Genomic DNA, 14,168 nt, shown 5'->3' with positions numbered 1-14,168 from the left:
ACTTTTTATAAATTAACTGCAAGCAGACAATTTACATGCAAACAGCAAAATATGTCCACCCTGTCATGGACAATTTCAAAGCAGAATAAATACATTGTAATTACATAGTGATTATAAAACGTACATTTTCAGAAAACTATTTAGTCACTTTCTCAACAATATATTTTAGTTTATGGGAAAAGTATTTGGATAATAATGAAATTATGGCAAAATATTTGTTTCTCTATAAAATCTGCGAGAGTTGCACTTTCTTTTCTAAATAAAATCTAACAAAAAAGATATCTGGTCAAACTTTCAAACAATACTATCTGGCCCTCATTTGTTTATAAAGGAATCACACAAAAGATTTTGCTAACTTGTGAAAATAATTTGTTTATTTTCATAGAACATGAAAATAACAGGGTGGACAGTGACATGACAGGGTGGACCCTGGGCATGACAGGGTGGACACGTTGTGAAATGTCATTGAATGGCCTCATAAATGCAAGGAACAATGCAAGAAAATGATGTAAAAAATGCCTTTTCCCATGTAGGGGGAAATTACAAGTTGAAGAGACTGTTTTTGATCCACTCTACCTGCATGCAGCCACTGAATAAAGATGCCCAAAATGAGACATTAATGTGGCCTTCTAGCGTTAAACTCTGTACATCATTCTGCACAGTGAAAGTCAAACATTCAACTGTAGAACAAGAAGAAAAATGTTTTTAAGTGGAGAACAGTTGATTTGAAAAAACAGAATATTACAGAAAGATCACTTGGACGCATCTCCAAACAGTCTCTCCCTTTCTGCAGAGACATGGCTCAGTTCTGCAGTTGCTGTTCCACATACTTCCATGCAGACACTTCAATCTGTACAGAGCGCTTGTTCAGAGCCTGTGGTTCTGGTATTAGGCAAAGTACCTGCCAGTCATGGTCCCAACAGATGTCGTCCCGAAGACTTGGCCATTTGAACTTGTTTATGCCATGGCGTTGCATACACTTAACTTTCACACTGTGCCCTTCTGCATCCATGATGATACCTGGGTATGCTTCATTGTCATAATTAACAACGCACCACTCTCCAATGTGCTTTACCTCAATCATTTCTGGTCTCCTAGGATTATCTGGTGTCTTTCCACATGCTGGGGACTTGTCAGATGAAACAGGAACATTAGCTAGAGTGACCTCTTGAAGGTTAAAGCAGGGGCAGTCCAAAACACCTTCCTCCCTTTTACACAGACATGAAATGTCTCTGTATTTCATTTGGCCGGGTGTCAGACTGATAGCTTGGTGGATTCTCATAGTGCCTTTTATGGCAGCTATTGCAGGTACCTCAGGCTTTGATTCTGACTGTAGCAAAGCACTGGCCCTGTTTCTGGCTCTGGCTTGACTTTTTGCCTCTCTCCATTTCTTTCTTTTTGCCCTCTTCTCTCTCTCACTGAGCTCATTGACACCCTTCTTCTTTCCAGTCTCTCTGTCTTTTTTTCCATTTGACCCTTTCTTTCTCAAGGTACTTTCTTCTTCTGTCTGGGTCAGCATCACGACGTTCCCGATATCTCCTTGCTATCTCAGCTCCTTTTGATCTCATTCCTTGAAAAAGACGATTCAAAATGTTCCCTTACACACTTTAATTGGCAGTCCCGGTAAACTAGGCTTGCATTATCAAACTAGGTTTGCTGATACCGATATCGCCAAAAAAATTGTCCATATTGTCCATTCTTACTATGTATAGCATGTACTGTTATAAAATGTATGTAATGGCTGTTGTAATATGTGTAACATTATCAGTATGTGGCCTAAACTATGCACATGTCCTTCCTGTCATGAACCATGTCCACCCTGTCATGGAAGGCTTGCTGACAGGGTGGACAATGACAGGGTGGACATTTTTGGCTAATGTTAGCATTTAATGAGCACATGGTGGACCTTCACTTAGCAACATACTACAGTTAGCAAGCTGACTGTGTACTGTTTTACAAATATATTTCAAAGTTCTGATAGGTTTTTCTATCAATTGATATTTCACTATGACAGAGTGGACATGTTAAGCTTGACAACATCCAACTACACACATAATATGATGAAAATTATGAAACATAAGTGTAAATACTTACTCTGCAACTAGACACTGCTTCAGCCTTCATTGAAGAAAGACAAAATGCTCGTAGTGATGTCATTGAAAACATCAGTGGGTTTCTTAAAGGGGCAGTTACCCCATAATGACAGGGTGGACAGCAATTTCAGGGACACATGCAAAATGTTCAATATGATTATGAAAATACAATATACATGATCAAAATTACTTGTTTTATCAAATAACTTATTGTGGACAGTAAAACCATGTAATTTTTTTTTTGATTTAGTATCATTTAACCACTTATTACACACACTGTAGTTAGCAGAGCAGTGTGTGGGACATGCCAAAATCACGTACATCCAATGAAAAAAATGTAATAAAATGAAGGAAACACTTTTTTAGAGACTTATCATTCTACTGATATGTGTGCAAATGTTTGGCCACTTATAATAAGACCTCAGACTTTCATTATTCTGCTCCATTTTCATGATGACTGAGTGAGTCTGATGACACCAAAGGCACCTCATACTGATATTGACTCAGTTAGGTATTGTAGGTAGTTATCGTTGGTTGTTGTATGTAATTATTGTAGGTTAGTATTGTATTCGTCTGAGTCCGGTGAAGCACGAAGCTAGCTGGCTAACCCACTACCTGGACTAGCTGGCAGGTAGCTATTGGCAACTATTAGCAACGGTATAGTTGTTTCACGCCTGAGAGTGCCTGTAATTACGCCAGCTGGCTGCCTACAATAATTACATACAATAATTGCCTACCATTCAGCTGTTTTCTAACCTCATTGTCTGAACCGTTAACGTTAGGTAGCAAGTGGCTACTGTGCTTGAAATGTAGCTAGCTTGTTGCTACCTGGATAGCTACTAGTAAACAATAGCTGGAACGACCTAGCGAACAGACACGAACTGGCTGAGTCAATTCAGTGGCTAGCTTTGCACTTGGCTAGCTAACAGTAGCTGCTAGGGGTAAGTCATAACCTACATTTGTGTTTTATTTTTACATATTGGTAGCTAGAGTCGTTCAAGAAATTCAGGACATGGGTGACTAGTTAACATTAGTTTTGCTCTCTCTGTGTGTTCGTGCCGTGAAAGGAGGGGTTTCTTCTTTGTCTGAAAGCAATGGCTAGCTAGTATGCTAACTATTCTAGCTAACTAACTGGCTGATTAAGTTGACGACAGACTCGCTCAAGCTGTCGGGACTAACCCACAACGTTAGACACGGACACGAACAATCTGCTTGGCGTGTTGACACACTGGTGGTTTGTTGTGGCCGAGTATTGGTGCTAAACCGTGTTGTTGGAGTCCGGCATGCTAGCTGGCTGTGGCGTCTTATGACTAGGTGCCCTGGACGATTTTCACGGAAGAATACTGTACCTAGTTAGCTAGCTGAATAAACTAAGTTAGTCTATTCCTTGAAAAAATTGAACCGCTGTAGTTTACAACAATTATAGTTTCTGAGGTGGAAGTTGGGAGAGTTGTATTTGGGTGTTGTGGTGAGGGAGGCCCCGCTCTCTCCTTTCCCAGATGTTTAGTTCATTTCATTCCGATCTCCTTTGCATTATTGTAGACATTTTCTGCAGCCTGTCAACCATGCCTCTGTCTATCCCTGTTCTCTCCTCTCCGCACAGGCTATACAAACGCCACACACCGCGTGGCTGCTGCCTCTCTAACCTGGTGGTCCCTGCACGCACCACCCACGTGGAGTTCCAGGTCTCAGGCAGCCTCTGGAACTGCCGTTCTGCTGCCAACAAGGCAGAGTTCATCTCAGCCTATGCTACCCTCTAGTCCCTCGACTTCTTGGCGCTGACGGAAACATGGATTACCACTGAAAACACTGCTACTCCTACTGCTTTCTCCTCGTCTGACCATGTGTTCTCGCATACCCCGAGAGCATCTGGTCAGCGGGGTGGTGGCACAGGAATCCTCATCTCTCCCAAATGGACATTCTCTATTTTTCCCCTGACCCATCTGTCTATCTCCTCATTTGAATTCCATGCTGTCACAGTCACTAGCCCATTTAAGCTTAATAATCTTTTCATCTATCGCCCTCCAGGTTCCCTTGGAGAGTTCATCAATGAGCTTGACGCCTTGATAAGTTCCTTTCCTGAGGATGGCTCACCCCTCACAGTTCTGGGGGACTTCAACCTCCCTACGTCTACCTTTGACTCATTTCTCTCTGCCTCCTTCTTTCCACTCCTCTCCTCTTTTGACCTCACCCTCTCACCATCCCCCCCTACTCACAAGGCAGGCAATACGCTTGACCTCATCTTTACTAGATGCTGTTCTTCTACTAATCTCACTGCAACTCCCCTCCATGTCTCCGACCACTACTTTGTATCCTTTTCTCTCTCGCTCTCCTCCAACACTACTCACTCTGCCCCTACTCAGATGGTAATGCGCCGTCGCAACCTTCGCTCTCTCTCTCCCGCTACTCTCTCCTCTTCCATCCTATCATCTCTTCCCTCTGCTCAATCCTTCTCCCTCCAATCTCCTGATTCTGCCTCCTCAACCCTCCTCTCCTCCCTTTCTGCATCCTTTTACTCTCTATGTCCCCTATCCTCCCGGCCGGCTCGGTCCTCCCCTCCTGCTCCGTGGCTTGATGACTCATTGCGAGCTCACAGAACAGGGCTCCGGGCAGCCGAGCGGAAATGGAGGAAAACTAGACTCCCTACGGACCTGGCATCTTTTCACTCCCTCCTCTCTACATTTTCTTCATCTGTTTCTGCTGCTAAGGCCACTTTCTACCACTCTAAATTCCAAGCATCTGCCTCTAACCCTAGGAAGCTCTTTGCCACCTTCTCCTCCTTGCTGAATCCTCCTCCCCCTCCCCCCCCCCCCCCCCCTCCCTCTCTGTGGATGACTTCGTCAACCATTTTGAAAAGAAGGCTGACGACATCCGATCCTCGTTTGTTAAGTCAAATGACACTGCTGGTCCTGCTCACACTGCCCTACCCTATGCTTTGACTTCATTCTCCCCTCTCTCTCCAGATAAAATCTTGCGACTTGTGACGGCCGGCCGCCCAACAACCTGCCCGCTTGACCCTATCCCCTCCTCTCTTCTCCAGACCATCTCCGGTGACCTTCTCCCTTACCTCACCTCGCTGATCAACTCATCCTTGACCGCTGGCTATGTCCTTTCCGTCTTCAAGAGAGCGAGAGTTGCACCCCTTCTCAAAAAACCAACACTCGATCCCTCTGATGTCAACAACTACAGACCAGTATCCCTTCTTTCTTTTCTCTCCAAAACTATTGAGCGTGCCGTCTTTAGCCAACTCTCTTGCTATCTCTCTCAGAATGACCTTCTTGATCCATACCAGTCAGGTTTCAAGACTGGTCATTCAACTGAGACTGCTCTTCTCTGTGTCACGGAGGCTCTCTGCACTGCTAAAGCTAACTCTCTCTCCTCTGCTCTTGTCCTTCTAGACCTGTCTGCTGCCTTTGATACTGTGAACCATCAGATCCTCCTCTCCACCCTCTCCGAGCTGGGCATCTCCGGCGCGGCTCACTCTTGGATTGCGTCCTACCTGACCGGTCGCTCCTACCAAGTGGCGTGGCGAGAAGCTGTCTCCGCACCACGTGCTCTCACCACTGGTGTCCCCCAGGGCTCAGTTCTAGGCCCTCTCCTATTCTCGCTATACACCAAGTTACTTGGCTCTGTCATATCCTCACATGGCCTCTCCTATCATTGCTACGCAGACGACACACAACTAATCTTCTCCTTTCCCCCTTCTGATAACCAGGTGGCGAATCGCATCTCTGCATGTCTGGACATATCAGTATGGATGACGGATCACCACCTCAAGCTGAACCTTGGCAAGACGGAGCTGCTCTTCCTCCCGGGGAAGGACTGCCCGTTCCATTATCTCGCCATCACGGTTGACAACTCCGTTGTGTCCTCCTCCCAGAGTGTGAAGAGCCTTGGCGTGACCCTGGACAACACCCTGTCGTTCTCCGCTAACATCAAGGCGGTGACCCGATCCTGTAGGTTCATGCTCTACAACATTCGGAGAGTACGACCCTGCCTTACACAGGAAGCGGCACAGATCCTAATCCAGGCACTTGTCATCTCCCGTCTGGATTACTGCAACTCGCTGTTGGCTGGGCTCCCTGCCTGTGCCATTAAACCCCTACAACTCATCCAGAATGCTGCAGCCCGTCTGGTGTTCAACCTTCCCAAGTTCTCCCACGTCACCCCGCTCCTCCGCACACTACACTGGCTTCCAGTTGAAGCTCGCATCTGCTACAAGACCATGGTGCTTGCCTACGGAGCTGTGAGGGGAACGGCACCTCCGTACCTTCAGGCTCTGATCAGTCCCTACACCCAAACGAGGGCATTGCGTTCATCCACCTCTGGCCTGCTGGCTCCCCTACCTCTGCTGAAGCACAGTTCCCGCTCAGCCCAGTCAAAACTGTTCGCTGCTCTGGCACCCCAATGGTGGAACAAGCTCCCTCACGACGCCAGGACAGCGGAGTCACTCACCACCTTCCGGAGACATTTGAAACCCCACCTCTTTAAGGAACACCTGGGTTAGGATAAAGTAATCCTTCTAACCCCCCCCTTACCCCACCCCACCCCCCCAAAAAAAATTAAAAATAATTATAATAATAATTGTAAAGTGGTTATCCCACTGGCTATAAGGTGAATGCACCAATTTGTAAGTCGCTCTGGATAAGAGCATCTGCTAAATGACGTAAATGTAAAATGTAAATGATAAACTGGAACGACACTCTCAACCACGGATGCAAAAAAGCGCATTTTAATTATCACTAAAAGAGGAAAGAATCATTTTCTGAACTGCAAAGAACCATTGAAGGGTTCTTTGAGTCATTATGGTTCCACATAGAACCATCACCCTTCACAACACACCTTGTTCCCCAGCACACCTCCCTGGGGAAGTGACATGCATCTGTAACTTCAAGTGGAGAGAAGCTATACACCATCCGAGCCGGGCTACCACGAGCTCAACTCATATAATAATAATAATAATATAATATGCCATTTAGCAGACGCTTTTATCCAAAGCGACTTACAGTCATGCGTGCATACATTTTTGTGTATGGGTGGTCCCGGGGATCGAACCCACTACCTTGGCGTTACAAGCGCCGTGCTCTACCAGCTGAGCTACAGAGGACCACATATAACACGTGCTATAGAACTACTAAAGGAAAGTGCTTATTTCATGTGAATGTGACTCCAGTTGCTGGCCGGTACATGTTGTAATTGTAAGTTTAGTGTCCACCACGTCTACAGACACTGCTGTGAGAGGCTACACCAAATGCTATCACGCAGCCGGGTCAGTGTGTAGCGAGGAACAGTCAGCGACCTGCCACTGACAACCAACCCAGCCATCACCTGCCCCCCTGTGCTTCTCATTCAATGTGAGACAGACACAACACAGTGAAGCGCTGACAGGTGACAGGTATTATGGCGGAGCCGGGAAATGGACTGTCGGCGCTCAGCAGTGAATCTCCTTTGAATCTGCTGGGGACTCGCGTGCTATTAAGTGTATAATCTGCGACATGTTCGTAGTTGTCACTTGGAAAGGTCCAATGAATCACTGGCCACTTTAATAATGGAACACTAGTCACTTTAATAATGGAACACTGGCCACTTTAATAATGGAACACTGGCCACTTTAATAATGGAACACTGGTCACTTTAATAATGAATCACTGGCCACTTTAATAATGGAACACTGGTCACTTTAATAATGAATCACTGGCCACTTTAATAATGGAACACTGGTCACTTTAATAATGAATCACTGGCCACTTTAATAATGGAACACTGGCCACTTTAATAATGAATCACTGGCCACTTTAATAATGAATCACTGGCCACTTTAATAATGGAACACTGGTCACTTTAATAATGAATCACTGGCCACTTTAATAATGGAACACTGGCCACTTTAATAATGGAACACTGGCCACTTTAATAATGAATCACTGGCCACTTTAATAATGGAACACTGGTCACTTTAATAATGGAACACTGGTCACTTTAATAATGGAACACTGGTCACTTTAATAATGGATCACTGGCCACTTTAATAATGGATCACTGGCCACTTTAATAATGAATCACTGGCCACTTTAATAATGAATCACTGGCCACTTTAATAATGATACACTGGCCACTTTAATAATGATACACTGGCCACTTTAATAATGGAACACTGGTCACGTTAATAATGGATCACTGGCCACTTTAATAATGAATCACTGGCCACTTTAATAATGAATCACTGGCCACTTTAATAATGGAACACTGGCCACTTTAATAATGGAACACTGGTCACTTTAATAATGGAACACTAGTCACTTTAATAATGGAACACTGGCCACTTTAATAATGATACACTGGCCACTTTAATAATGGAACACTAGTCACTTGAATAATGTTTACATACTGCTTTACTCATCTCATATGTATATACTGTATTCTGCTGTATTTTAGTCAATGCCGCTCAGACATTGCTCGTCCTAATATTTATATATATTTTTCCATTCTTTTACTTTTACATTTGTGTATTGTTGTGAATTCTTAGATACTACTGCAATGTTGGAGCTAGGAACACAAGCATTTCGCTACACCAGTAATAACATCTGCTAAATATGTGTATGTGACCAATACCATTTGATTTGATTTGATTTGATGGATACCTTCATTTGTGAAAAATGTATTGAACTTGATGCAGCTAAAGAAAATATTATTACTCTTTATGAAGAAACAAAACATTTGACCAAGTGCCTTGAACTGAATAAGGATTCTATGAGACTATCGGCATCTTTAAATGGTTCCTATCAAAACATCCAAGAGGATCATAATGGGACCTTCCTGGACTATAATCAATTTCCTCCACCGCACCCCTCTACTAGCTTGAACCAGAAAATGGCTGCTCACTGTTCCATTCCAGGTGAGAGTAAATGGCTGCTCACTGTTCCACTCCAGGTGAGAGTAAATGGCTGCTCACTGTTCCACTCCAGGTGAGAGTAAATGGCTGCTCACTGTCCCACTCCAGGTGAGAGTAAATGGATGCGTGTCGGAACCAGAAAGAAGGAGAAGAATAATTCTCGGCGCGCCTGCATTCTTCCACCACGTCTGGACTTAAGACTCTCAAATCGCTTTGAGCCCCTGTACCAGCTTCTACCGGGGACTTAAATGCTCCCTCCATGACTGTGGATGCCCCTCCAGCTACCTCTCCCTGTCCTAGTCAATCAACTGCCTGGGCACAGCCTGGACCACCGCAGCCCCCTCCGCTGGTCCGTGCTCTCTGGATATGAGCTCTGTCCCTTTTGCTGTTGTGGCCTGCAAGCAGCCGGCGTCTCAGCGGCCCTCTTCTCAGGTGAGTTCTGTGGCTCTGGCCTTGCAATCTGCTTCGAGACACGGCAGAGGCCAGATCATTCTGCCGATTGTTATAGGGAGTTCAATGGTGAGGCATATACAGTGAATTCGGAAAGTATTCAGACCCCTTGACTTTTTTCACATTTAGTTACGTTATAGCCTTACTCTAAAATTGATTCAATCGTTTCTTTCCCCTCATTAATCTACACACAATACCCCCATAATAACAAAGCAAAAACAGATTTTTAGAAATGTTTGCAAAAACATAAAATAAATCACATTTACGTAAGTATTCAGACCCTTTAATCAGTACTTTGTTGAAGCACCATTGGCAGCAATTACAGCCTCAACTCTTCTTGGGTATGACGCTACAAGCTTGACACACCTGTATTTGGGGAGTTTCTCCCATTCTTCTCTGCAGATCCTCTTAAGCTCTCAGGTTGGATGGGGAGCGTTGCTGCACAGCTATTTTCAGGTCTCTCCAGAGATGTTAGATCGGGTTCAAGTCCAGGCTCTGGCTGGGCCACTCAAGGACATTCAGAGACTTGTCCCGAAGCCACTCCTGCGTTGTCTTGGCAGTGTGCTTAGGGTCATTGTCCTGTTGGAAGGTGAACCTTCGCCCCAGTCAGAGGTCAAGAGCGCTCTGGAGCAGGTTTTCATCAAGGATCTCTCTGTACTTTTCTCCGTTCATCTTTCCCTCGATCCTGACTAGTCTCCCCGTCCCTGCCACTGAAAAAAATCCCTACAGCATGATGCTGCCACCTCCATGCTTCACCATAGGGATGGTGCCAGGTTTCCTCCAGACGTGACGCTTGGTATTCAGGCCAAAGAGTTCAGTCTTGGTTTCATCAGACCAGAGAATCTTGTTTCTCATAGTCTGAGAATCATTTAGGTGCCTTTTGGCAAAATCCAAGCTGGCTGTCATGTGCCTTTCACTGAGGAGTGGCTTCCGTCTGGCCACTCTACCATAAAGGCCTGATTGGTGGAGTGCTGCAGAGATGATTGTCCTTCTGGAAGGTTCTCCCATCTCCACAGAGGAACTCTGGAGCTCTGTCAGATTGACCGTCGGGTTCTTGGTCACCTCCCTGACCAAGGCCCTTCTCCCACGATTGCTCAGTTTGGCCGGGCGGCCTGCTCTAGGAAGAGTATTGGTGGTTCCAAACTTTTTCCATTTAAGACTGAAGGAGGCCACTGTGTTCTTGGGGACCTTCAATGTTGCAGGCATTTTTGGTATCCTTCCCCAGATCTGTGCCTCGACACAATCCTGTCTCGGAGCTCTACGGACAATTCCTTTTACCTCACGCCTTGGTTTTTGCTCTGACATGCACTGTCAACTTTGGGACCTTATATAGACAGGTGTGTGCCTTTCCCAATCATGTCCAATCAATTGAATTTACCACAGGTGGACTCCAAACAAGTTGTAGGAACATCTCAAGGATGATCAATGGAAACAGGATGCACCGGAGCTCAATTTCGAGTCTCATAGCAAAGATTCTGAATACTTATGTAAATAAGGTATTTCTGTTTTTTATTTTTAATAAATTTGCAAAAAATATTTAAAAACCTGTTTTCACTTTGTCGGTATGGGTTATTGTGTGTAGATTGCTGAGAAACTGTAATATCTTATGTTTCACCGAGTCGTGGCTGAACGATGACATTAATAACATACAGCTGGTGGGTTATACACTGTATCGGCAGGATAGAACAGCAGCCTCTGGTAAGACAAGGGGTGGCAGTCTGTGTATATTTGTAATCAATAGCTGGTGCACAAAATCTAATATTAAGGAAGTCTCAAGGTTTTGCTCGCCTGAGGTAGAGTATCACATGATAAGCTGTAGACCAAACTATCTACCAAGAGAGTTTTCATCTATATTCTTCGTAGCTGTCTATTTACCACCACAAACCGATGCTGGCACTAAGACTGAACTCAATGAACTGTATACGGCCATAAACAAACAGGAAAATGCTCATCCAGAGGCGGCGCTCCTAGTGGCCGGAGACTTTAATGCAGGGAAACTTAAATCCGTTTTACCTCATTTTTACCAGCATGTTAAATGTGCAACCAGAGGGAAAATAACTCTAGACCACCTTTACTCCACACACAGAGATGTGTACAAAGCTCTCCCTTGCCCTCCATTTGGAAAATCTGACCATAATTCTATCGACCCGTAGCACTCACATCTGTAGCCATGAAGTCCTCTGAAAGGCTGGTCATGGCTCACATCAACACCATTATCCCAGAAACCCTAGACCCACTCCAATTTGCATAACGCCCCAACAGATCCACAGATGATGCAATCTCTATTGCACTCCACACTGCCCTTTCACACCTGGACAAAAGGAACACCTATGTGAGAATGCTTTTCATTGACTACAGCTCAGCGTTCAACACCATAGTGCCCTCAAAGCTCATCACTAAGCTAAGGACCCTGGGACTAAACACCTCCCTCTGCAACTGGATTCTGGACTTCCTGACGGGCCGCCCCCAGGTGGTAAGGGTAGGTAACAACACATCCGCCAGGCTGATCCTCAACACGGGAGCCCCTCAGGGGTGCGTACTCAGTCCCCCCCCCCCCTGTACTCCCTGTTCACCCATGACTGCATGGCCAGGCACGACTCCAACACCATCATTAAGTTTGCCGATGATACAAACAGTGGTAGGCCTGATCACAGAGAACGACGAGACAGCCTATAGGGAGGAGGACAGACCTGGCCGTGTGGTGCCAGGATAACAACCTCTCCCTCAATGTGATCAAGACAAAGGAGATGATTGTGGACTACAGGAAAAAGAAGAGGTCCGAGCACGCTCTCATTCTCATCGACAGGGCTGTAGTGGAGCAGGTTGAGAGCTTCAAGTTCCTTGGTGTCCACATCACAAACAAACTAACATGGTCCAAGCATACCAAGACAGCTGTGAAGAGGGCATGACAAAACCTATTCCCCCTAAGGAGACTGAAAAGATTTGGCATGGGTCCTCAGATCCTCAAAAGGTTCTACAGCTGCACCATCGAGGGCATCCTGACTGGTTGCATCACTGCCTGGAATGGCAACTGCTCGTCCTCCAACCGCAAGGCACTACAGAGGGCAGTGCGTACAGCCCAGTACATCACTGTGACCAAGCTTCCTGCCATCCAGGACCTCTATACCAGGCGGTGTAGCTTAGTGGGTAAGAGCGTTGTGCCAGTAACCGAAAGGTCGCTGGTTCTAATCCCCGAGCCGACTAGGTGAAAAATCTGTCGATGTGCCCTTGAGCAAGGCACTTAACCCTAATTGCTCCTGTAAGTTGCTCTGGATAAGAGCGTCTGCTAAATGACCAAAAATAAAAAAATAATAAAATGAAGGCCCTAAAAATTGTCAAAGACTCCAGCCACCCTAGTCATAGGCTTCTAAACATTTTCTTCCCCCAAGCCATAAGACTCCTGAACATCTAATCAAATCGCTACCCAGACTATTTGCATTGCCCCCTCACCCCTCTTTTATGCTGCTGCTACTCTCTGTTTATTATCTATGCATAGTCAATTTAATAACTCTACCTACATGTACATATTACCTCAATTACCTCGACTAACCGGTGCCCCCGCACATTGACTCTGTACCGGTACCCCCTATATATAGCCTCGCTATTGTTATTTTTACTGCTGCTATTTAGTTATTTGTTACTTTTATTTTTGTATTATTTTATACATATTTTTTGGTATTCTTTCTTAAAACTGCATTGTTGGTTAAGGGCTTGTAAGTAAGCATTTCACTGTAAGGTCTACACCTGTTGTGTTCGGCGCATGTGACAAATAACATTTGATTTGATTTGATGAAGCAGGATGTTATGTTATGGATGTTTTTTAGTGGACTAAGAGATAAAACTGGGGTAATCACGAACATAGAGTTAGAATTATTTGTTGCTGGGCCAGGAACTCAATTGGGTCATTTCACTGTGTGTGTGTGTGTAAAGTGGGAATCTGACCTCGGGTCGAATTGCTCGCTCTTACTTAAATCCATGGCTGTCCTACTTTATGAGAGACTGAAACCAGACTGTGGCCTTTTGCTTCTCTCCTCAAACAAAGTGGAATAAGCGGCCAGGGTTGAGCAGAGTTCAGGCTAAACCTCTGTCTCTCCTTGGCTATCTTCTTGATTGATTACAGCATGATGGGGTGGGGTTTTGTGTATGTTTGAAAGATTTAAGTATGGACCTGTCATGTCCAACAATCAGTCTTCAGGTCGAGCCGGGGTTGAACAGAGTTTAAACTAAACATTAGTGTTTTTGCAAGATAAGGGATTGATTGATTGTATTACTATTGATTCTGAACTGAATGACAGTCGAATTTAGCCGCCATCATAGACAAAGGAAGTGGGCGGAGCGATAAAGAGCGGGAAACTGAAGAGGGAGGGATTTTAAGATAGGGTATGTGTGAAGGAGACTATATAGGTAGGGAAGAGAGAGAGAGAGGGGGCCCTAATCTGCAGATTAGCCTGACTTTGTTGAAATTGTATTAAAGTCATTCTTGATTCTACAAAAACTCTGAAAGAACTTTGATTTTTAATAAAGTATAGTGATTATTTTCCACAACAGGTTCTGAATCCAAAAGTTAGTGAACCATGAACAAATGGCATATATAATGTGCAAATGGCATATGTAAGTATTGAAAGTACTAAATCAGGATGTTATGTCCATTTGCCATGTATGATAGTATCATAGGAAGTCAGTTCCAAACCCAAAAGTCAGTGAACCATGTCCAAATGGCCTATCTAATGACC

The sequence above is a fragment of the Coregonus lavaretus genome, assembly GCF_964263955.1.
Source record: "Coregonus lavaretus genome assembly, contig: HAP1_SCAFFOLD_2972, whole genome shotgun sequence".
Classification (NCBI taxonomy): Eukaryota; Metazoa; Chordata; class Actinopteri; order Salmoniformes; family Salmonidae; genus Coregonus; species Coregonus lavaretus.
This window is presented reverse-complemented; position numbering follows the sequence as displayed.